The sequence below is a fragment of the Periplaneta americana genome, chromosome 10 (genome assembly GCF_040183065.1).
Source record: "Periplaneta americana isolate PAMFEO1 chromosome 10, P.americana_PAMFEO1_priV1, whole genome shotgun sequence".
NCBI lineage: Eukaryota > Metazoa > Arthropoda > Insecta > Blattodea > Blattidae > Periplaneta > Periplaneta americana.
In genome coordinates, this window is record NC_091126.1 from 183,438,955 (window position 1) to 183,466,671 (window position 27,717).

At 33.7% G+C, this 27,717-nt stretch overlaps 1 protein-coding gene across 3 annotated transcripts in view; it reads right to left on the reverse strand.

The window, feature by feature from the left end:
* The window catches only part of Vinc (vinculin), a 299,829-nt gene continuing 272,112 nt past the window's right edge, over positions 1 to 27,717 (reverse strand). For 2 of the 3 annotated variants that reach the window (XM_069838599.1, XM_069838600.1), the window contains exon 26: positions 1 to 27,157. The gene's annotated coding sequence lies outside the window, so the exon portion shown is untranslated. The remainder of the gene's footprint in view (positions 27,158 to 27,717) is intronic. The other variant, XR_011334655.1, reaches the window with a different exon arrangement.

Sequence of the window (27,717 nt, forward strand, 5' to 3'; positions counted from 1 at the left end):
TTGTTAATTTTATTTAAATTGTTTTTATTAATAAACTGTTATAATCTCAGTATTATAGTCAATACACAACCAAAAAGTACATTATATTAACAAATTAATAATAACAAATTAATGTGAGATATCAAACATCCCAAAAATGAATAGGTATGAAAAATTAGATACAATAAAGGACAATTCTCGCTTAATGGAAAGTATTAGTATTGGAAGATGTTATCCGTAACAAATATCATTTTAGTGACTGCATCTTCATATACCAACATCATCTCTATCTTTTGAAGCTTCTAAATATATTATTCGACTTTTTCTTGTACAACTTTTCCTTCAATTTTCATTTGCCATATATAAAGATGAGATTGTTATAAGAAGACCGTGGAACTTCATGCAATTGCATGTTTTGATTGATTTGTCATATTGAAATGTAGAAGTGGATCTTTGCACATCATGGTTTCTACATTTGAATGAAGCCAATTTTATTTTTCATATTTAAATGCATATATTAATATTTTTCCTGGTTTTGCCAGATTCATTATTTATTTTCAAAATTTCTCTCTGATAAAAATAAGAATAATTTTCAAGAAATATAAAAATTATGTGAGAAATAAAACCAACAATTATTTAATTACTACTGAGGACATGAAATTGCTCTGATGCCAATGAGTAAATGCCCTAGTTTATAAGTTGGATTGTTTTCCACTATCTAGCTGCTACTCTGTGTACATATTATCCATGTAAGTGTAATTTTTCAGGAGCAAGAGTGAAAATACGAGTTGCCTAGATGTCATTCAGACTGTTACTCTGACTTTGTTGAAGCAAAAATGAATGTATTTAGACACTAGCAACAATAAAGTCATGTGTTGTTGAGGTCGTGAAATTGCTGTGAAGATAATGCTGCTAGTGCACTCTGATTTCACAGAAAGAAAACCCAATGTAGACCTATTTGAACACCTGCGACAATGAAGTCTCGTGGAGTGTAAATTTTCATTTCAACAAGTTTTACTGCACAATCAAGCGAAGATCCAATGCATGATCGATCTGCTTACAAGTTTAATCACCGACATGCTGAAAGAAAAAAGTAGCAGAAAATATTTATTGAAGAAACTGGTTTCTGAAGACAAATGTTTTCCTACTGATGGCAAAATCGTCTTCTGTGCTATATAGCTTCTTGACACTTATTACTTCAAATTGTTTTAATTTATTACATTTTATTATTAGACCTCTAAAATGTATTTTTACTACATATATTTCAGTCTTTAGCGCATTTTTCAACTGTTTTTACTACATAGTTGCATGCATATTTTAAGGCTTTTTAGTGCATAAAGTTCCATGGTCTACTTATTTGACAACAACTTTTCTAGAAGTTGCATACAGAAAAAATACAATTCCATTGAAAAGTAAATAAATCGAAATGGAAGTAACGAGACTTCCTACTTTTCAGATAACTACAGCTCTCTTACGAAAGAAATTCTGACAGAAAATACTTATACTTAACACACTTCTCAAATACTGACAGCAGAGGAAAATATGGAATATTTCACCTATATTAATTTATTACTACTTTTCATTGGATTAAAAGTTTACTATTTTATGATGCGAGCTTGTGTATACAGCTACAGAAATGCCTTCAATGAACTGTACTTGACTAATTTCACTGTCACAAAGACATCTTGCTGGTAAATTTTGGCATGGCTATATTATATAGAAAGAATTTTGGGAAGTTGCAAAATTAGTGTCTGACAAAAATGTGACATTTGAACACCTATTACATTTATATTTTCCAGTAGTTCAAACATTTCACTGCGGTGCAATTTATCAACATGAAACATTAAAACAATGGTTTGTGTGTTCAAGAAGCAAATATGTGATCAACAATGTAACAGAAAAAATTAACTAATTCAAGCAGAAGTGCTATTGTAACGAACATGATTAGAGTCTAGACCCACTACTAACTTGTACAAATTCAAAGCCTCATTTAAAAGAACTCAAGTGGCCATTAAGAGAACTTAAATGCACAAAGGAATGAATGACTCATTTTGTCTTGAGTCTTGACCACAATATATCCAGAGTAAAGATGTACCACGATCGTGATTAAATAAGACAATATGTACCACCGAGTGAGAATCACACCCAAGCTTGAGACAGTGGGTTTAATGACTTATGAAGCAATAACATATTTATAAATTTTACTTTACACAACTATGTAGAAGGTTTTTGAAAATCAATGTACCAGATCATACTGTAGTTCTCTGCTTTTCTAAGATATATGTGTCATAGGCCAGATACCCTGAACAGCTGGTGTGCTCGAGATGATGGGTGAGAAAACGAGAAATGTAAACATAACACACACACAATTGATTTTAAAGACATCTCGGGAAATTTAATTCCTTGTATGTAAGTTTACCAGTTACCACTTTAAAAATGACAGTGGGAACGAACTATTTCTAATTGTCTGAAGAAAATGGTTGCAGTATGACAAACGGTGTTTTTTCTAACCATTAAGTTATTTTGTAATAACGTAAGATAAGCTTTTCTTATTGCCTGTGTTCACGGAATATTTAATTTAAAATTAAATCGAAAGAGTTTAAAAATATCATTTTTAATTTTGTTTTTATAACGTGAAATAAGCATAATTATTGTTTTCGTTCTCTAGAATATTCAATTGAAATGGGAGTACAGAAATATTTGTCTTTTTTTTAAATTTATTTTGAAATAAACGTATCTTATTATCTGTGTTCTCTGAATATTTAATTAAAATTAGGTTGTAAAGTTTACTTTTAGTTTTCCAAGATTTCATTTAACGTGAAATGAGCAGTGTTCATTCACTGTTCTCTAACACAGTTTAAACACAAAAATTAAATGGTATGTTGTCTTTATTTTTTCTTACGAGTTTAAAAACAATGTACAATGAGGGATATACTGATAGTAGTTGAGCAACTCGAGTTTCCTCTAACTCAAAGAATGCCACACTGCTCACATCATGTAATTAAAATACTTGTTACAAAACTAAACACTCTGACCACTTATATGCTTTAAAAGCTGTGTTGAAGCAGAGGAGAAGTGAAGCAATCACAATAAATAGTTTCATAAACGATTCAGGAACAAATGTTTCTTCACTTCTTTGTAATTTATCTGTATGCAACTGGTAGTGTAAGAGTTTTTCAATGTCTTGTAACGAATATTAATATATGTAAATTAATGTACTACAATTATTTGAAATATATACATATATTAACAATAGTGTTAAATGTGTTAAATCTATGAAATGAATACTAATAATACTAATGAATATTCCTTGGCACAACAACTGTCGAGTAACTTCTAACAAATACAAAATACAAAGAAAAATATTACAATGTTTCCCAACGATCTTAGTTTATCTCATAATAGTAGCATGTTTATAATCTCTTCTTCAGCATCTAATTTTACCCAGTTTTTGCTAGTTCTTAGATAATAATAATAATAATAATAATAATAATAATAATAATAATAATAATAACTGATTAACACAGTAAAGAAGTTATTGTTAATCACTGATTATACAGGATGACACAGGAGAGTATACTCATTTTTTATGGGACTGTACTCATGAAGGAAGTAACGTGAAAGGAGTGGGAGTAAGCATTAACTTCCGTCAGGTTTGCCATTTCAGTTACAATGGAGCCGTGGTCAGTGGAACATCGCACATTCACGTACAATGCATATGTGAGAAACGGTGACTCAGTGGTTGCAGCTCAGAGGTTATTCCGCCATCATTTCAACGTTGGGCGGCATGGAACATTCCCAACACACAAAACCATCTTAAAATGGGTTCAGAATTTTTAAAACCGATCTGAAATTCCATCTGTACAAGACTGTGTGCAACAATTACTCGCAACAAGATTATAGCCAGGGGGAATATTTTGCTGCATGAATGCAGGTTCTTTTTCACGATGAACCCGAGGCGCATTTCCATCTAAATGGGTTCATCAACCAAACTTCAGATACTGGACAATTGCATGAAGGACCTCTGTATTGACTCCATGTGATAGTGTGGTGCGTGATTTCCAGGCATTACGTTATTGGGCCCTATTTTTTTTAAGAGGAGGGTGTAGGAGTAACGTGAATTCCAATCGTTACATGCACATGATAAACACCTTTTTTCTGTCAGAACTCCAGATGTTGAACTTGGAACAACATGTGTGGTTCCAACAGGACGGGACAACAGTCCACACAGTCAGAAATTCAATGATCATCCTGCGGGGATTGTATCTTGGTCATTTGATTTCCAGGTTCTGAGATGTGCCTTGGCCTCCTCGATCTCCCGATCTGAGTATGTGCGACTTGTTTCTGTGGGGATAACTAAAGGGGCAAGTTTACTTCGCAAACCCCGTTCATTAGACGAATTGAAGATAGCTATTCGTATAGAGGTGCTGCAGATCAATCAGGAGAGACTGGAACGTGTATGGGGCAGATTCACATCTCGACTTGAAAACTGCATCAAGAAAGATGAACATCACCTTCAAGATGTGATTTTAGTTATGTAAAATAAATGGCTTAATTTCACACACATGTTAAAACCAAAATAATAAAGTTTGGTGAAAAATTAACTTTTTACTGTTCATTCACAAATGAGGACACTCCCCTGTGTCACCCGTTACAAGTGTTAAAAAAGTGTACCAAACAATGAATAATAATAATAATAATAATAATAATAATAATAATTTTATAATAATAATAAAATTATTATTATTATTATTATTATTATTATTATTACTCCATGAATACTGTGAATTATTATTTCATCGATTCAATTCAAGTTATGAGGTGGAGTAACAAAATTCAAGAAAAATATACACCAAGTACTCAATCCTAAATTACAAGTCGTTAACCTATACAATAATATTGTTAATGCACAAACATTACAAAACTTCACTGCAACATAATAAAAAAAAATAAATTATAGGACTTAATTTAAAACCAATGCTTAGCTCTTGCTTTAGGACTGCTTAAATGTAACTGTTTTTCATATAATGCGAATCATGTAGTGGTTTTATTCTAAAATGGGGTGTTAAGGAAGCAGAACTTGTAGAATAAATTATTTCCTCAGCAGATTTCATATCCGTGTTGTGCACTGTCAGTCGGAGATAGATGGATATGAAACTAGAATCAAAGTTTTTTTTTTTATTATTATATTTAATACGTCACCTTTTAGAGGAAGTCCTACAGTGAACTCACAAAGAATAATTCAGAACTAAAATATTTTTAATTTAAAAGTCTGTAGTGTTTGTTCATAACAGAAAAAAGTATTTTTATTGAAATCTGCCTTTAACAAGAGCTGCTGATAAATTGAGACATAATTTCCATTACGAACAACTTTTCATTTAAAATTATTTGGAAACCATTGAATCATCATTTTCTGTGACTTACTGCAAACGTAAATATAAAAATTGGAGCAGGAAAGGCAATAAAAATTTGCTAATCAGTAGTCTAAATGAACAAGTCAAGAAGAAGAAGAAGAATTTTTCTGTAGTCCTTAATTTTTTCCTTAACTCTTGAGGTTGGGATCATTTGTTTTTATCTGCAATACTTAAATGATAGAAATCTGTATTATTCTATGTCGATGTGTAAACTATTGGCACGCACGCACGCACGCACACACACACACTCCCCTGCGCGAATATGTTCACTGTACATCATCCTAAGGCAATATTTTGTTGCATCATGTTACACTAATATTCTAATTTTAATGATAACATTTTATTTTCCTAATATGTATTTAGTGAAATGCTAACAATAAAATAATTTTAATGATTTGGATGGAATTGTGTAATGTATTCCTCACTAGATGAACCCAAATCATCATGATTATAATGAACGAAATCATAACCATAGATATTTCGTATTAGGTCTCAAACTCTTGCTTCAGTAGCTCTCAATAGAAGTGCCTGAAGTTCTGAAAGTACACTTCCACAACGAAACCGTTAATAACTTTCTATAATGCTGGATTATGGGCCTGCTATGATTTGATTAAACTTACGGTACATTACTTTGGTCCCTGTTTGTCAAGGTCCAGTGCAGAAGAAAGCTATGATACATATCAAGTCAATCTTTCAATACTCTGAAGGACCTATTCTTATAATTAACATTAGCAGTAATCTATACATTTACATCCTGGCACAATAAATCTTGCTGTAGAATATCCTTCTCCAACAAATTTCAAATTATTCCTAATATGCACCTAAGAAATTATCCTCATTAATATTACAATGAATAAAGAAGCAATTGTGTACCATATACAAAACGTCAACTCATTGGTACAATGGGTCATATGTTAATACACAATGAATAGTTAAAAATTACTGTACTTCTTACAGGCTAATAGCGAACATAGGAAGTATTATTATATTAGGCCAAGTTGCGCTAAATGCAAATTTTTATTCTTCTTCTCTTTCAACAGCTGGTGCTATGTATTATATTCAGGTCCTTTCTAATATTGTATGCAGTCAAGCTTTACCACAAATTATTTATAAAATAATAATTTTAAACATTCTCCTATAAAATATATTATCATATCTGTAAGTATGTGTGAATTTAGAGGGGAGAAATGATCTTGAATAATGCAATTACGTATCTATATAAAACAATTAAAAATACAAAGTAACTACTGAAGCTTTCCTGGCGACATGATAATTCAAAACATTCTCGGGCTTCCAGGCAGGTAACAAGTTGGTGATACACAGACGCTTCAAGGATGTTCATCTTCCTCGTCTTCAAAGTTAACTGATAATTAGGGGGATATCTTGCTCCTTATTTATAGTGCTAGGAGGAGCTGAGCACTGATTGGCTTTCTGTGTTCTATAAGTTGCAGACCGCTGTGTAATCATGGCCGATGCGTTGCCTTGTGTTGTGCAGGGCAGCTGACTGATCTCAATACTCATATGGTGGCCGCCCTGCACAACACAAGGCAACACATTGCCGTGTTAATGCCACAGTCTGCACCCAATCAGTACCCAGCTCCTCGGCTGACCACCCCCCCTGGCACTATAAATAAGGAGCAAGATATCCCCCTATTTATCAGTTAACCCTGAAGACGAAGAAGGTGAACATCCTCGAAACGTCAGTGGATCACAACTTGTTACCTGGCTGGAAGCCTAAGAACGTCTTGAATTAAAAATACTTTTCAAACATATAACCTTAAATGAGGCGGAAAATTACAATAGATATTATGTCATCTTATAAATATGACTGCACTTCGTCAAGATCAATTTGTATTGGAAATTTTTGCAAAATTATATATCGTAGACTTACAAGGAAAAGATATTAAGCCCAAAAATGAGAAAAATGAGTTATTAATGGTAATGAGTAAAAGTAAAACAAATTGTGCTCTGTCTACAGGGAAAACAAACTATATGTTAGCTCTTATTGTTCCTTATTAATGTAATCTTCACAAATTACCAAGTCCATTACAAACAAAATGTTTATTATTTATGCGACCAGTGGATAGATAATCTTGATGATTATGGCACGAGTGAATGTTTGAGTGACAATTTTCACGAATGTCATAATAAGATTGTCCACGAATTGGATACAACACTTTATGGCATGTTAGCATTATAAATTGTAGGAAAGATTATGAAAAAAATTCAATTCTGGATCCATAGCTGACAAATTGTCTTCATATGTTCGTATCGATTAGTTGAGCCTGGCATTGACACTGAGTAAAGAGGAATGAATGATCTTGCAGGTTATGTTACAAATGTTCCTTTATTTTGTTAATATAGTTTCTCTGAACCACAGAACTGTTTTATGTGATATTACAAAAGTGATACAAAATTGTTAAAGATTGGAAATAAATGATACATTACCTTCTGTCCTGCATTTCATTTCTTGTTACGTTATGCATAGAAGCGATACCCAAGATATTAAGCATTCTGGTATTACATCATACCAAATACATAATTGCTTTTATCGGTACGCATGCTATAATAAGCCAATTACGCACGATCTTCGTTGTAGTAACAACCTGTTTATAATGCTAAGATGGCATAAAAGAGAATTAAGTGCATTTAATACCTTTTTCCTGTACACTTTAATACCGATTTTAGAATTTCTGTACAGACAGAATGATTTTAGCCCATAACCTGATCAGGCACAGTGATCTGTGCTATTGATTAACATTGTGATTGCATATGCTTTTCTCATAAAGATGAATGATTATATAACAAGTGGAGGGAAGTTGTTGCATTTAGCTGTGCATAAAATGCTGAAGTGTGTGCAGGTAAGTGACTCTTCTTAAAACATACATGATAGACAAAACCAAATAAGTATTGTAATTACTTTAATATTTTGATACTAAATTACTATTTTTATGATGTACTACTAAGCATTTTTTAAAATCTTGTTTTAGGGTCCAGTAAGAACTGTGAAAAAAGTGTAACCAAAAGTTATACAATTACTCAGTCTTGAGTGAGTGGAACTGTAGGCAGGTGAAATAAATTGAATAATACATAACATCTAGAATAAACATGATAGCAATTAGAGATAGTGTTACATATTATTAAAGGATTATTTACTTTATAACAAAAATTATTTTTCAGGATTCAGTAAAGAAAATGATCCTTTACCAACAGTAACCTCATCAGTCACAAGATGTTGTGTTGGAGGAAATGAACAATCTTTTGGAAGTGATATTGCAGATTTAGATCCTCTTTACATCTTAACTCTAGGATTCAGAAGGTAATGAAAAATATGCGACAACTGGGAAACCAACTCAAGAAAATGAAAGTAGATGGAGAGAAAGAAATCCAAGCAAATAGAAACACAATGTGGAAAGAAATAATAAATAAACGTAGGAATGGATTGCCACATAAAATAAAAAAATCACAGGATGCCAAATTCCTAAACCTGCAAATTGTAATGTGTGTAGATTTAAGTGCACTGGAAACATTTCTGAAGAGAGGATAAAGAAGGTTTGTTCAAGCTATTGGAAGTTGGGCAATTATAAAATACAGAAAGACTTCATTTTCCATTGTGTCATCAGGAGCACCCTAGAAAGGAGGAGGAATCATAAGAATCTTGACAATGGCCACTGTTCTTATGTTCTTGTGTTGGAAAGCCGTCAGAATTGCCTTGCTCCTGATACATGACTGGCAAACTCTGGAATGGTGATGTTGTTAATTGGCTCAAAATAAAGTCTTTCAATTATATGAAATAACACACCTTGGGTTCTGCTATACAAGTGTGGGCATTCTGATGAATGCTGAGCATTCAAAATTCGTGGAGAGGGACGACCACTAGTTTGTCTAAAACAACTACCAGCAGAATACTCAAATTCACTGCCAAAAAACTCAGCAAAGGAGAATAATCTTCTAAAACTCTGTCAAGCAAGTATCATCCATGAAGAGTTGCATGGCATGGTCCAACAATCTGCCAACATGTGACACTGCAGTTGACAAGGTTCAGAACCTGATGTGGATGATTCTGAATATGACTGTTAAAATGCTTGAGATTTAGCCTGTAAGAAGGAACGATCATTTAACGCACAATTTATATCACGAAGTTCAAAATCTGTGAACATATAGCTTCATTCAATTCAGTCCTAGTGGTGTTAAAACCATAATTCCATCTGCAAAATGTGCTAGTATGTAGCTTAATACATGTATTATTGAACAAGAAGGAGTATACATATTTTGTTTAAATGCAAAATCACATTTTTCACAAACATCGAAACTTTCAAGCTGATTTATCTCAATAATATCTTTTTGGACTTTAACACCTTTTCCTTGTAAGCCCACGATATAGGCCTATAATTAATTCAAGAGGTTTTACCCAAAAGAAATATCCGAGTGTTGATATATTCTGAAATCTCATACTACGAGTGAAATGTACTTACAGTTGGTTCTAAATACAACATTACAAGACTTCATTGCAATTTCAGAGTCTATGATATCAACAATTTTACACATCATACGAGTTTCCATTCTTACAGTGCCAATAAAACAGAGTGCCCAAGAACATAGGCTACTTACTAGATGAAAGCAACTTTGCAAGTAAGATGGGAATGAATCCGCCTACCGATGATGGCAGATAATATTAAGGAAACATACAGATTAATTTTGATCAAATAAACATATATTATATATTCTGTTTTTATAACATATAGTTTGATTATTTAAACAAGATTATTACTTGTAATTCTGAAAGAAGTTTATCACTTGAAGTGTTAGAATAATTATTTAAAACCTGGATAGTCAATCCAGTAGTACATAGTAGTATACATTTTTTTTTGGAAAAAAGCATGTAAAATCACAAAATACTTACTACAGAACAATAAAATGTAAAGAGAATATGTTAAATTGTTACGATATTTTGTTATCTTCAACAACTACACAAAAGAAATATTAAATAAATATTACTTATTTACTTACTTACAAAAGGCTTTCAAGGAACCCTGAGGTTCATTGCCACCCTCACATAGCCCGCCATCGGTCCCTGTTGTGAGTAAGATTAATCCAGTCTCTACCAACGTATCCCACCTCCCTCAAATCCATTTTTATATTATCCTCCCATCTACGTCTCGTCTTCCCCAAACGTCTTTTTCCCTCCGGCCATTAAATAAATATTACAGTGAATAAAGATGAACCATGAATGATAGAAGTCAGTCACGATGTACAAAGTGACAGAACTGAATACAATCAAATAATTGAGTGTTTGATGTATTCTTTCAAGGAAGAAAAAGGGAAAGAAAACAAGACAAGGTTATAAATTAAGCGGTGACAATTGCATGGAAAATTAATTGAAGTGATTAAACACCCAAGTTCAATGAAGTTTCTGACAAGTGCCCAAGTGTGTCGTTCAATAGCATACATCTTAAATAATGAATTTATAACCATAATTTCATCATGCTTGTGATAAATTGTAGGCCTTCAGGAAATAATTTATGAATGAGCAGCAGCAGCACTATTCTCATTTTGTGAGGAAACTTCACATTATTCTGCTGCCGGCTGACTTCCTGCTCTCCCAACTGCAGGCAATAAAATATTCACAAATTTAAGACAGCACAATGTTATGTTTGAGGTCATTATTTTCAACCTGATGTCTGTCATGGATTTGTACTAATTTGGAATTTGAACCCCAGTTGTCACACCATTAAATCTAGCCCATACCAAAGTAATACTTCCCGTGATTTAAGTTTGTCTTTTTATAGTCCCTCTCTATATAACTATATGTACATGTTATATTTAAACCTTAGATACTGTACAATTAGCACTAGTCCTGATAAATTGTTCTCAAAACAGCCATACAATTCTAGACCCTGAACACAGAAGAAAAGTGTGTTGAAATAATTTTTTGTTTATCCCTCAGTTTAGTTGAAAATAGCATCTAGTAATATTTTACATACTCCTAAGTCATTACCCAATGCAATCCCTAGCCGACCAGTACATTTTAATTTTAAACAATCTCAGTGTACATAATGCAGCTATTTGGATTAAACTTTCAGTTCTATAGTTCTATTGACAAATACTATTATGGACAGACACAGAGAGGAATTGATATAGGAACACGGGCTACAGATGTTTTCATCCTTTCAATATAATGAAAAGAAGCAATAGAAAAATATATCACTACAACAACCGTAATCATTATGTTATATTGTGAATGGTACAGAATATAGAAATTTCTATGCAATTTCTCCACATATGTTACAGATGTGTAACCCTCAGGTCGAAAATAAAATTTATATTTAGAGCCTTCATTTTAATTAATGTTAAAGGATTTCGACATTCTTATATCTTTACAACTATCACCAAATACTTCATTATTTGAATATAAATACCGATATCAACAGTATAAAAGATTGGTATGTAATGTAATAAAATGTCATGGAATATCATATTAATAAATGTACAAAATTCATCTTGAATAAAAGTACCGGTACATCAAGCAACAGATTGAAACCATTTTAACTTCAACTGAACCATTTGCATTATTGCAATTGCTGTTTACATATAAGGCAGTTACAAATCTAGGAGAAAATGAATTTCTAAAAATTCGATCAGTATAGTACTTCCATTTTTAAGGCACCTTGACTCATGGATTCTGGACCTGTATCACCACCATGTGAGAATCTGCAGCATTTTAAGGACATAATACATGTATTAATTTTAAAATAATTAGGACATAATATATTCACTTTATCGTGATATTTCATTCATGTTCTTATTTTGTTTTTTTTTTTACTATGGACTTTTTTTTTTACTTATATTCACTTTAAATGCAAGGTCACTGCGCACCTCTCAACATAGTTTGATATGCTGCATGTATGCACTCTATGGGCAGGTCTGCGAATCACTATAATATTTAATGTCCATATCTGCAAACTGCTAAATGACAGCTGTGAGCAGTATGGAATGAAGATAAATGCCACCAAGACGAAGACCATGGCCATAGGAAGAAAAGTGAAGAAGGTAATCTTGCAAATTCTAAATGAGGTACTAGGGCAAGTGGACACCTTCAAATACTTGGGGTATATTATAAGCAGTAACATGAGCTGCTGCCAAGAAGTCAAAAGGAGAATGGCAATGGCAAAGAAAGCTTTTATTAGAAAAAGGAGCATCTTCTGCGGACCTCTGGAGAAAGAACTAAGGAAGACACTGGTGAAGTGCTTTGTGTGGAGTGTAGCATCATATGGGGCAGAAACTTGGACATTACGACCAAGTGAAGAGAAGCGACTAGAAGCATTTGAAATGTGGATATGGAGAAGGATGGAGAATGTGAAGTGGACAGACAGAATAAGAAACGAAGCTGTGTTGGAAAGAGTATATGAAGAAAAAATTATGCTGAAACTGACCAGTTTCTGGTTGAGAAGAAACTACCTTCTGAAGGATGCACTGGAAGGGATGGTGAATGAGAGAAGAGTTCAGGGCAGAAGAAGATATCAGATGATATTAAAATATATGGATCATATGAGGAGACAAAGAGGAAGGCAGAAAATAGGAAAGATTGGAGAATGCTGGATTTGCAGTGAAAGACCTGCCCTTGGGCAGAACACTATGAATGAATGAATGAATGAATGAATGAATGAATATGTAAACATGTCCACCATGTACAATCAGTAGGGATTGAGGTCTTGTGCATTAGAGGAAATGGGAACCAATCTCACATTTATGCTTTTAAATAACTAGATTAGATTCCTAGTTATTTTGATCGAGGCAATGATTAAAAACCCTATTAGATTGGCTGACACTAGACATTTCGAATGCATGTCTAGTGTTTTAAGACTGAGCCACCTTGCTTCGTAAATATTGTTTATGGTAATAAAACAAGAAAAGTAATAACTAGAACAATATTTTTCAGTTGTATTTTGTACAAAGGAAACTTAAGGTTTTACATTGGCAAATGTCTTTACAATTGTCATAAATTGTAATAATTTGGATACGGAATGCAGTATGTTTCAAAGTTAAGTTACAGTTGGCCTCCGATCTTTACTTACTGATTCCAAAAACAAGAGACGAAAACTGCTTTTAGTGCAATGATCTATCATCGTACAGATTTCAGAATCCTATGTCTGATATTTCTGAGACAACTCAAAAGTAAATTACTCAAACAGTTTTCACAAGGTACCATGTTATGTACTGAAATAATTTACCGATAAACACTGATCTAATGTGAACACGGAACTATGAACATGGGGTGGCACTAGATGCAGCCACTATTCTGCAATCAGTCGCTGAGAGTGCTGCAATGTTACCTAGTTGATGACCAGGCTGGCTCACTGTGGCGAAGCCTTTTCATTTTTTCTTTACGTGCACAATATTTATTACATATAGGACTTTTTTTTTTTAGTCAATGTGATGAAAAAGAATTATTTTTATTCAAGATGACTGTTCAAACCCCATATCTGTGCGATTCTTGGTTGGCGAGATAAGTGCTGCCCTTGAAGCTAATATAAACACAGCAACCATTGTTTGTTCAAACCAAAATATAACTGAGATTACATGTCTCAGTTCTCAATTATAATAAAATTCACATCAGTGTGGTAGAAAATATCGGTGAAGGCCTTTTTCGAATTGTTGAAAGGATAAGTTTATTTATATACGCTTTAACATCCATATCATATTGCATGTGTATGATATTTGGGTTTATCAGTAGGCCGTGAACTATTGTTGTGATTCTGTTTCTATTGTATATGGCTTGTATTCATTTTAATTGAATTTCAATTTTATTAATGACAAGCCATACCCATGTGTTTTGCTGCACTTACGTGTTATACTTTAAAATACAACTTTGTTATTACTTACTGAATAATTAGGTAGGAAAATATTATGGAATTATGGAAACTTTCCAGTTAACCAGGTTGCCCTTTGTTTATCTCGTATAGGATGCTGTGAACTTACATGTAAACTTACTGCAAAGGAAACAGAACGAAATGGAGAGCTGTTATCTAAATGATTACATGATAATAATAATAATAATAATAATAATAATAATAATAATAATAATAATGATGATGATGATGATGATGATTAGCATTATTATTATAACAAAATGTGTAGGACCGCAGCAAAAATGAATAAAATGGAATTATAAGATGATTAGGCAATAATAGGGGCCATTTAGCAATGCTAGGAATACTGGAAAATATCAAAATACTGAAAAGGAACTATATTTTAAATTATTATTATTATTATTATTATTACTTACTTACAAATGGCTTTTAAGGAACCTGCAGGTTCATTCCCGCCCTCACCTAAGCCCAGAATCGGTCCCTATTCTGTACAAAATTAATCCAGTCTTCATCATCAGATTCCCACCTCCCTCAAATCCATTTTAATATTATCCTCCCATCTACGTCTCGGCCTCCCCAAAGGTCTTTTTCCCTCCGGCCTCCCAACTAACACTCTATATGCATTTCTGGACTCGCCCATACATGCTACATGCCCTGCCCATCTCAAACGTCTGGATTTAATGTTCTTAATTATGTCAGGTGAAGAATACAGTTCTGCATTGTGTAACACTCTCCATTCTTGTGCAACTTCATTCCATTTAGCCCCAAATATTTTCCTAAAAACCTTATTCTCAAACACCCTTAATCTCTGTTCCTCTCTCGAAGTGAGAGTCCAAGTTTCACAACCATACAGAACATTATTATTATTAGTAACAAAATATGTAGGAATGCAGCAAAAATGAATAAAATGGAATTATATGATGATTAGGCAATAATAGGAGCCTATAGCAATGCTAGGAATACTGGAAAATAGCAAAATACTGGAAAGGAACTACATTTTTAATTATTATTATTATTGTTATTCTCTGAACTTGTTATAGGCCCACTAACTTCTTATTACCGATTGGCGATGAGGTTGCTGCTATCGCTACAAAGAGGAAACATGCAACGAGCTCAGTAGTTTGGACTTCTGCAGTCAGTAAATGATCGGAACTTGGCTGGCCTATACAAATACAATTTACGTAAATCTATTAAATTTTTAATTACAGCTTTATTACTACTTCGTGAATAATTAGCTAGACATAAAATCAAATGTGTAATACAACAATAATTCTGTCCATAATTTCATAACAGCAAAGTATCAATAAAGAAAGTATATCGATATAACGCAATATTAATTTAATATCAGCATTTTCATTATGTTTGTTAAATATTAAATATTCACTGAAGACATCATGTAATCTCCTCTTTTCGAAAATTCATAACAAATTTTATTACCTTCAAACAGGCTTAAATTTTACATATCGCTCATTCAACTTTAGTTTCGGCACTGTATCAAGAACATGTTTTAAACCTACCTTGTGCTGCATTTGGCTCAGTCCTCAATTCACTCAGGATTTACCATAATAATATATGACCTATGTCCATCTAGAAGAACTACTCTCTCCAATAATGAAAGAATTATTCAAATCGCTTCCTGAGATTACCTCATATACACATACAAACACTCGCTCTTTATATATATAATTAGATTATTTTATGATGCTTTATCAACATCTTAGGTTATTTAGCGTCTGAATGAGATGAGGGTGATAATGGCGGTGAAATGAGTTCGGGGTCCAGCATGGAAAGTTACCCAGCATTTGCTCATATTGGGTTGAGGGAAAACCTCGGAAAAAACCTCAACCAGGTAACTTGCCCGACTGGGAATCAAACCCGGGCCACGTGATTTTGCGGCCAGATACACTATTACTCCACAGGTGTGGACTATATATATCTGTGGTGTTATGGCAGAAGCTGATTTTGGCAAAATTTGTTTATTGTTTAGATATGTTGCAAATGCTGTTTTTAACATTATGGCAAAACACCTGCATAGAATTGGAATATATCAGTCCCATAACTGCCCATTGTGCAACTCAAACCAAGAAATGGATTCGAAACACCTCAAAAACTGTGCTTCAGTGGCTGACCATGATAATATCTTTGAAAAATATTGGAGTGCAGTAGGTCAAATGACTTTATTGTCAAACGCCTGGCATTAGAAAACAACAACATTATGGCAAAACATGTCATGTCTACGTCCATTACTAGCTGAGCTGTTGCAACTGGCATTAATTGATATGTCCTATTCTGTAAGTTAATGCTGTGGCAAAAACTGATATGTAACATATCAACTTCTGCCAACTTATTCAATATTTCTTGTTCTGTAGGAAATGGTATGGGAAAACCTGATATATAACATTCAAATTCGCCACTATCTAATTATACTACCCCGTTAATGTTGAGAATGCATGAAAATACTGATAATTTAAATAGATGCTGAATTTAATGATTAATAACGCATATTTCCATGATTATAACGTCTGTTATTATGCATAACAGAATTAAATTATATGATACACATTGGATTATAATATCGCAACATCTGATATTTCATCGAAGGTTGAAGGAGTGAAAAATATTATTTAGTAATGTTGACACTTAATAAGAAACAGTCAAGACAACCAAAGGGTAGGTAGGAACTTCTGGCACAAGTCACCAGGTACTGCATTTCCTATTGCTGACTATAACGTGGATGCCATGAGCTCAGAAATAAAATGACAGAAGGAAAAAATTTAATAAGAGGCCATATTGAAAAATACCCCAAATATGAAAGCCATTATTCCCGTTGTGATTCAAATGGACTATACCTACTCAGTCACTTAAATATAAAAAAAAATGTGTAATGAGTATGAGTGACAATGAGATGTTAAAGACAGTTTTCAAAGAAACTGGATATAAATTCATGAAACCAATAGTAAACACTTGTAAAACTTGCTACACCTTTCAGATCAAAATAAACCAGTCCAAAAATGAAGCAGAATATGCCATTACTGAAAAAGAAAAATGCAATGAACACAAAGAAATGACTGATTTGGACATGTGAACAAAAAAGACGATAAAGTAAGAATTCTGATTAATAATGACAAAACAGTTTTGGTTTTTGCTCTGCAACAAGTCTTGAACACACCATCTGTATCTGCTGACGTTGCTTACCATAAAAGACTACTGACAACATTTTAACTTAAAAAATTCGAGACTTCTCTAACGGCCACACCGAATGCTATATGCGACACGAAGCAGTAGGTGGAAAGAGTTCAAACCAAATCGCCTCTTGCTTATATAAGAACTTCAACAATCTTCCAGCTGATGTGTCTCATGTAATCACTTATTCAGAACTTGTGGCAGCCAAAATATAAATGTTAACATGGCCATAATTCTGAGTCTTATTGCAAGTATCAGTGAAACGATAAAGCTCATTGACCAAAAGTTCCTATTGCCTGGCCATTCCCATTTGTGATGTGACGAAATCATGCTAAAATTGAGAGGGCAAAAAAAGAAGACAAATATACCAATAATGGTACCAATTTGTACGAACAGTGAAAGGAAAGAAATCTTCAAGTGGCTAAGATGACACAAGCAGACCTGTTCTTATGGTCTGACTTAAGAAGAGTACATATGTTAATGGTGCAAAAGTAAACTGGTTGCAAATAAAATGGTTAAGGTACGCAATTAGGCATCTTTCAGTTTAAGTACATCTCAAACAATGATGACTTCAGGACAATGAACTGGAGACGCAGCAAGAAAGGTAGGGGCACTCTTAAACTGGACTACAAATTCTCATGGTCTATCAGTCCCTTGAAAAAGAAAGACCTTATCAGTCTATTGCCGCTGATTTCTGAGGAGTGCCATCAGTTCTATAATGATTTGGTCACCAGTCAGTGTTCATTTGGAATTGAAATTCACGACGAAGAAGAAGCAGATTGTTCTGGTGTATTATGAACATTTATATGATATGGCAAAACCTGATATGCCAGATTTGTGTAATTTTACAGCACACGCCTGAATATTTTCGGGAACAGTTGCAATATATGTGGAGAGTAATAGTTTGTAAGTTTAACAGTATTCCTTCTAATGTATCCCTGTTTTTTCCTGAAAGAGTAAACCTTAAAATTGCTCTCCAGTAAAATGAGGAGAAAATTTACATATCAACTTATGCCATAACACCATAGATATATAGGGTGATTCATGTTTAATGACCCACACTTTAGGAATGAGTTCTATAGGTCATTTTGAGCATAAAATGTCATATAAACATGGGTCCGAGTATCATTAGTTTGAAAGTTATTCTTAAAAATGTAAATACCATACTGTGAATCAGGCTTTGGAGTTGTTTGCATAGTAATACAAACATTGGAATGTAGACTAAACGAGGGTTGCGCTGTGATGTAAAGTATGGGGGGGGGGAAGGGGAAGATAGTTCTCTTGATTTTCAACTGCTTTCATAAAGGGACAGCCATATCGAGGTAGGGAATGCATGCGTCATTCACATCAGTGTGGTCAAGTGCACTGAATTCAAAGGAGTGATATTTGAAAATCTGTTTCCAAACTGAGGTATGTTTATTTTATGATTAACCCATTATGTACTAGCGTGACCATACTGTTACAGCTATACAACAATTGCTGCCAAAATTATATTTTCCAACTAATTTCCATTGTTGGGAATGAAACTTGTTTTGACTTCATTCCGAATGTTGGCAAAACTGCCTCGTGAAATGGGGAGATAACTCTTTCACTCTATTGGTGTCAGATAAGTTTTGTTTATTCATTATTGATTTACAGTGCTGCTTTTTGTAAGGAACATGACACAATCAAGAGGAAAAGTGATTTTTTTTCATTGTTATTGGCACTCCTATCCTTTTGTTTAGACATGCCCTAAGTGAATGGCGTTATGAAACTTGATGGAATACAATTTACTGGTTCAGTGTACCCAGGAACATTCTTAAGTTACCATATATGGTTACACTAGTCTTTCGTGAGCACATTTTTCTTTATGGTTGAATTATTTTGCTATCAGGTTGTCTGTGACTACACTTACAATAATAATTTGTGAAAGTGTGTTACTGGCAAGGTGGATGAACAATTCAGTTGTATCTGTAGCCTCAGTAGTACATGGAATCAATCCAATAACATCAGCTGATCGGTATTCACGCTCAGAAAAAAAGAGAAAGTTCAACATCAAAGTCTAATCACAATGTACAATATATACATGGGAGGAACTGACCTAATGGATGCAAATATAGGCACATATCGTATCGGAATAAGAGGTAAGAAATGATGGTGGCCTATATTCATCTGGATGATGGACACTGCAATGCCGGCTACTCATGAAAGGGATTGGATCTAATATTTTTCATCTGGACTTCAGAAGAGAAATTGCGCAAACATATCTTCAGTGTTAGCAAAATAACCCTAAGGGTCCCAGATGCCCTTCAACCTCGAAATCTGGTGGACACATAGTTGGTGAGATGAGATCTGTTCGAAAAGGTAATTTCATTGAATGTAAGGCGGAGATGTGCAGGCAAATTCTGCTCAAGTGTAGGTCGCACACAATGCAAGAAATGTGAAGTTTAACTATGGGCATCATGTTTTGTGGCTTCCACACGAAGCAAGATTCAAGCATGTAAAAAGAAACGTATTCTTAGCGTTCATATCTGTTGTCATAAAATATACATCTATAGGACTATCATGACCATATGATCATGGCCTGTATCTATTATACTACATTGTTAAAAATAGAAAAACTGATTATTTTGGTTAGATTACGATGTATTCGTACCAAACTAGGTAAAAAAAAGTGGGAAAAATGAAGATGAAAAATTCTATCCCTAATGGGTTAATAATACAGTATTTTGAATTAATATTTCTGGGTATTTTAAATGGATAATTCTTAGTTCTGCTCAAGACCCCTGCTACTTTCATAGGATTCAATCAACCAAAACTCCTTTAGAGTTGATAATTGGAACTATGTTCACATGACATTTTATGCTCAAAATGGGCTATAGAATTGATTCCTAAAGTGCGAGTCATTACTTTGTGACTGAGGGAAACCATCAGATTGATTGGCCACGGGATTTAAACCCGGGACCTCCTGAATGCAAATCTAGTTGAGCTACGTCACTTGGTTATTTTATATTTATTATAGGCCTATCTCACAAACATTTCTGTGTTACTGAATTTTTCTATTCGTCAGGTAACTCGCAACATTACACCAGTGAAGTAGTCCAGTCATATATCACTCAAAGGTGCAGTATAAGACACAGAGAGCAGTAATCTTCGTCTCTGTCACTCTCAATATGTCGCTGTCTCTCTCTGGCAACAGTGTACCTCAACCAGCATTCAATTAGCTTATCCCGTGGTGGGAAGACTTCTTACAGGTAGATCCATTTTGATGCGAAAACTCGTCCTCTACTGGGTATGTTGTTGTGATATCATCTGGATTGCATTCTCATCCGTGACACAAGATCCTGCCATGACCAAGATGATTCCATTAAACATTTATGATGATGTAGCTCCTATGATAGTCAATCAATCGCACTTTTTATGATTCATTTGTCAATGTCTAGGGAAAGCATAGAAAAAAATTAGAAATCAAAATCGTTTTTGAAAAGTGAGAAAAAAATACTAACTTCGAAGTGATCTATTCAAAATAGACATTTATGCCTTCAAAAGTTGGTTAGCGGCAAACTTTTTTATTTTTGATGTTAGACAGGACATCAAAGTGAGAGAAATGTTGAGAAATAATAGAAATTGCTTTTGAAAGCTGCTGCTACTCAAAATATTTGCTGGTTTCCGAGTTACGGCAAGTAAACAAACGAGCATTTTTGCTTCTTACAGAAATTTTTGTCCTGATTTCAAATCCATTTACAAATTGTTTCCATCACTTAAGCTTTTTGAGTTAATCATGAGTTTTGAAATTTAATTAAAATATTAAAATCCATTTATTTATGGCAGACAATGATACCTAGAGGGGAACTTGGTGATTTCTCTTGCGTTTTAGAATCCTGAATGTTGCGGAATAGATAGCTTGGATTTTTCAACTGTTATGGACATCTCTATTGTATTCTATATGGAAAGCCTGGTTCAGTGATAGTTGTAGAAATATTAAAAGAGAGACAGAAAAAAAATGCAAAATATGAAAAAAAAAAAAAAAAAAATCGAAGATTTTTATTAAATGACAATTTTACCAAAACATTGTAAAATATGACTTTTTTCGGCGTTATTTGAAAATCCTTGTTCCCAACTGCCAGCAGGAATGGTTTATACTAATATGACATTCTATATTTTGCCTGTCACTATTGACAGTATTCCAGGAGCACTACAATATCAAATGCAACCATAACAAAAAAACTAACAAAACGAAATTCACTCACAACAACACACAACACGTGGTCGAGTTTAATTCATTGTCATGGCAGAGCTGTTGCAAAGCTGTTCTCATGATGCAATTGTGACAGTTCGCAGTAGTGTCATGGAAGCGCTAGTGCAGCAGTGAATATGCGACACCACTGTCATGACAGCAATGCAGCAATGTCGCGGCATCAGTGCCATCGTGAGAATGAGCCTGTATAATATGCATTACATGGTGATCCACAGGCTAATTTTGTTTTGAGTTGTCATTGAGACATTTAATATCTGTTGATCATACAATTTATTTTCATGTATTTAAAACATTCTAAACATTACACATAATACTTTAATACAATTATAGAATGGGAGATGTTCTAGATGCCACCAGCATAGCTCAGATGGCTAAGGCAATTGCCTTCCGATCCAGAGTTATGCTCAGGTGTGGGTTCGATCCCCGTTCGGATTGATTACGTGGTTGGGTTTTTTCCGAGGTTTTCCCCAACCGTAAGGCGAATGTTAGGTAATCTATGGCGAATCTTTGGCCTAATCTCGTCATCACCAATCCCATCAACGCTAAGTAACCTCATAGTTAATACAGCATCGTTAAATAACCAAGTTAAATAAAAACATTTTCTATAATATAATAATATTTTTATCAAACTCAAAGGAGCTTTATAATTGCAATGGACACTGAAATAGTAAAGTATGTATTTGTCACTAAATTTAAAATATTACAAGAATTATATTGTTATGCACGAATATAACTATTCCAATAATATTAGTTTGTGAGGAGCAAGATTTATTACTGTAGGAATTACATCGAACTTCAGCTTTCTACATTTTTGTGGTGAGTATTTTAAAATTATATGCATGCTCTTCTCACAAGTTTTGGCATTGAAATATTTCGAACACAGTCTTTCTGAAAATGAAGATACTAAAATTGACACTCATATACAAGGAGAGTAGAAATATTCTTAAAATGTATTATATTGCGGGTGCTCGTGTAAAGGGAGTTAAGTATGAAATTGGTTAAAATGGGATGAGTACAGATTTTAACTCCCCACGATTACTTCTTTCTCATGTTAAATGGGTTATATGATTCTTCCATCGGTGATGGAATTGCAGTGCTCCATATTTTGTGACAAAGGGGTTACGTTCAGCGCCAAATGAGACAAGTTTACAAATCTCTTTTTACACATCAGATGTTAATGTGTGAAATCAGTTAAATTGACTTGACTCTGTTTGAACGGTGAAATTGTATTTTTATGAGAAGTTATGGTTAACTGATTGACATGTCCAGAGATATGATTGGCAACAGGAGAAATTTAAAGCAAAGTATTATCAGGAGAACTGTAGTAGATGCTACAATATGTTTGCAATCTGGTTAGGTATTTCCGAGGTTTTCCCCCTACTTTAAGGTGATTGTCAGACAATTCATGGTGAATCGTCGAACGTACTATGCCAAATATCATACCATAATAAAAAATTACATCAAAGCTAAATAATCTCGTAGCTGATACAGCGTCCTTAAATAACCAATTAAAAAGTAATGAATATTGTTCTCTTTCAAGTAACAACTCCCATTTGTTAACTTTTTCCCATTCAGGTAGCAGCCCTTCACCTGATGTACCCATGAAATTTCTAGGCATACCGTCATTTCCCATAACTATGGTCCAAGCACCCAACTATGGTCCAAAACGCAATTTGTTCTATTTAGTCCCCCAAGAGTTCGGTGTTTGCCATTTGAGGCACCACTGTGATAGAATTATGTTCCCCATATATGCTTCCAACTACCATTACTCGTGGCAATGATAATGGATGCTTAACAAGGTCAGTGTGGATTGTTCTATTGAATGTGTGAAGACACGAAATCATTCAGTTTGTGTTTGTCTGTTTTATTAAGCTCTCCTCTATAGAACTGGTAAGTTATAGATACATGATTGTTTGTACAATTAAACCTAGCTATATAGTGTTTACTTTCACGTAATAATTAGACTGGCAGAGGTTAAGGACTCTGAGTGAAAAATGTTTAACCTCAAGGCTAGAAGTCAGTCAACTATGTACCACAATTTTTCGTGGACCATAGTTGTATTTCATTTCGAAATATTTGTTTTAATAAAATGTGATGAATGTGATTATTTACTTCTACAAATACGGTATTTCAGTATATTCTAAAACACCATTTAACATTATAGTCCAGTAAATAAAGAAACAGGCTGTTCCAGCATCAATGGTACTAGCACGAATGATAGTCTGGTAAAACGAAAACTTCAGGGTAGAAGGAAAACAACCATCCCTGTAAGTGACTATGAGAGCGATGAAATTGAATTGGACATAGATTATGAGGTTTCCAGTGTTCTCTCCATATTTACAGACAGTGAGTCAGATGTGGAAAAGAAGACGAAATATGTTAAATTAATGCTAAAAGCACATAGTTATATGCCATTTTGAATCTTGCATACACTACTTTTAACACTTGAATATAATTAATTGATTACTAGTGGACTTACTCGTGTTAATTATGTAAGATTTGTCCGGCTTACAGCTGTTTCAGTGCTTCACGCACCATCCTCAGAGCCTACTAGATCACGGCGTCGTCTCGAACTTCTCTGCCTTGTAAGTGGGTGTGTTTTATTCGACTCCACTCTTCAACACATTTCAACAATAAAACACACCCACTTAACAGGCAGAGAAGTTAGAGATGACGCCGTGATCTAGTAGGCTCTGAGGATGGTGCGTGAAGCACTGAAACAGCTGTAAGCCGGACAAATCTTACATAATTAACACGAGTAATTCCACTAGTAATCAATTAATTATAGTTATATGGTTGTTACTTATGAGGAGGAATTGTGGCCAGGGAAAGTTTTGAAAGTGAAGAACAATGGAGCTGTTGTTTCATGTATGGTAAGAAGCGGCAATTACTGAGGTGGTGAGAAATGGAAGACATTTTATTCTATACAAAGAAAAACATAATGAAACAAATTGAAGACCCCAAATGCGTCTCGAAAAAGAGAGATCTATTTTCAATTTCAGAATTACAAGCGAAGTGGAGATTCAAAGGATCGAAATAAGCCTACTGAATGTAGTTCTCAGTATGGTAAATAAACATTATCAGTGAATTTATGTGCATAATATTTTACTAAGAATGTGTTGTGTTAGTTAATTTTGATACTGTACTTTTGTTCTTTAATATACAGTAGTTGTTCATTATTGGAGGAAAATGACTTTCAGATTTCACTTGTTTATTGTGTTTATGCAATGGGTACTAATAAAAAGAATCCATGTACTTTTAATTTATTTTTAATATTTCTGTGCTAGATTATGTTTCTACTCTTAAATTAGAAACTTATTGTATTGATTTACGAATAATTACAGCTCCAGCTATAGTCCATTCATGCTTTCAAGCATGAATATATGAGTGGACCATAGTTGGGCAACTCAGAATACAACTATGTACCAATGCTTATTATTTTTTAACACTTTTAATTAAATAATTTCAACCACATATGTCAATATTTATTTAATACACACTTACAAGAGTCCGAAGCCAAAATTTCACTTAATTTTGATGAATAGTATTGAATATACAAAGAAAAATGTGAAAAATGTGGGCCATAGTTAGGGGAAACTACTGTACTTAATAGTGATGATTCGAATATCGATCCTGATATGGACATGTCTTCTCCTGACTCAGAAGGAGCTTCATCAGTATGTAGTAATACTTCGCATGTGCCAGTAGTTTGTAATGACAAAAGCATGGATGGAAATAAATAGTCTGACGACTTGAATGAGGAAACTGTAGCCCAACCTGCCTGAATAAAACGAAAAGCTCCTGAAGAATCACTACAAAAGCAAGAGAAGAAAGGAAGAGAAAAAAGAACGTGAGTGTAGAATGTTACTCAGAAAAGAAAAATTGTTCCTTCAAGGGAATGCAAACCTTTGAGTGAGTGTAGAATGAAGTGTTCTTCTCCTTTTAAGGACATTTAAGGAAGAAAATGTTCCTAGAGTACTAGGATAGCTGTTCTATGATTGCAGTTCTACATGAAAATTAAAATGAAAATAGTCTTATGGTGGCTATGTTTCTTGTACTCATAACAATGGAAAACAGCAAAATAAAGCAAGTTGACCACAAATTTCTGGTTCTGGGTCACACCCACATGGGATGTGACTCGGACCACTCAGTTATTGAGAAAAAGAAAACAAGTATGTTTCAAATATACCACCCTTATGACTGGTGTCAGCTGGTTAGAACATGCGGAAAGAACACACTATTAAAAGTGATGATTTTGCAGCCCTCCTGAATACAGTGCTACAGGCAGGGAAAATTTTGTGTGGAAAAAGCTTCGTTGGTTTCGTTATCAAAACGACAGAAACTACCTGGTGAAGTAAAAACAGATCTGAATGAAGAGACTTCTTCTAAGGAAGAAAGCTACCACGTAGAGGCCGTAAAACCACTGAGCCCATATGATTCTTCGTATGTGATGGCCTTCCGAGCATAAATAAAGGATTTTGAAAATCTTCTTTCTTACATCCCAAAGATATTTTAGGAATTTTATCAAAATCTTAAGACAGAAGATTTACAAGATGTTCTTCCAGATGAAGATGAAACAGAAGAGTTTTAAATGCTGTCAGGTTGGCATTGTTGACACGTTCTACTTTATAATTAAATTGTTGTAATATTCTTAGTCATTATTCATTCCAGCAAAGAAAAAAAAAAAGATTCATTTTTTGTAAAAACATCGAAATAAACTGTTGAAATATTTTTAATAATTGTCAAATTAAATTATTATTGGTACTTTTACATAATATTTCTATTGTTGTAGCATTCAGTCAGTTTAAATAATTCAAAGATTGATCTCATGTTTTTCTATATTGCTAATTTTCTCAATAAAATGATTGAACCAAATGGGTTAAGTTACAATTTTATTGTGCTAAAGGGGTAATGTCAGTGTGTACACAATAATATTAATTAATTACTTTGCGCCATTTGATGAATACCATGAATGAATGTATCATAAGCCAAATAAACATACATGTTGACATTTACAACCAGTTTTCGTGTAGAAATATTTAAATCCTGATTTATGAGAGAGGTACAAACTTTGCTTTTACTCTCCTGAAAAGTGAGTAATATTGACTTAACCCCCTTTACACGATTACCCAATGTCATATTAAATCTAATTAATAAATTAATTAATTAATTGAATCATACTTTACTTTGTGAAATAGGTTTTATTAGAATTTCAAGTAATTTCCGAATTTCTCAAGCATGTCTAAATGTAGGTAACTGGACGTTAAATAGCTTGCAGTAGAAATGCTACTATTCAAATATTGCTTTACATAATATTATAACAATTTATTATTTAATAGTAAAGTATAAAATTCTTACAAGTTTTATTCTTTGGAAACATAACCCACTTCATCTTAACTGTTGTCGTGTTGATTGCATCCCTTTTTCTGCATGCAGATACCCATTTCGCAGAAAACTCTTCATATTTTGGGAACCTGAAATATTTTGTATAAGTTTCTTTCGTTTTTCTTTAGTGATTTTGGCAACCATAAACAGCACAATGTGATATACTGTGTATCAATACAATGCAATGTTAAGGTCACACTTAGTAATGGATCAGCTTATAAGATTGTGAAGAAATGCAAAATAAATGCCTGTCGCTCCAGTTGCAATCCAGATGACGTAACAGCTTGTGGGAGAGATGGGGAACATGTGCATAGGTCCACCTGTATGTCTTCCTGCCACGGCTTATCCAATGTCCAGAGTTGTTTTGCGTTCATTATAGTTCAGTAAGTATTCAGAAAACAAGGATATATTACATACCTATGGTATATCATTATAGATTATTGTGCGGAAGTTGAACCGTTTCAGGAAGGTGGGCAAATCTGAGGATTAGTGATATATTTTTTCAAATATCTGAGCATTTTATTATGAGTTCTATGTATGCTTATGATTTAGGAATAAAATAAAATATTGCTCCATCAACTAATTTCATTTTATAACAGTATTCGACAAAGAAGTAGGTAACATTTGTATGTAATAGGAATACAGGGAG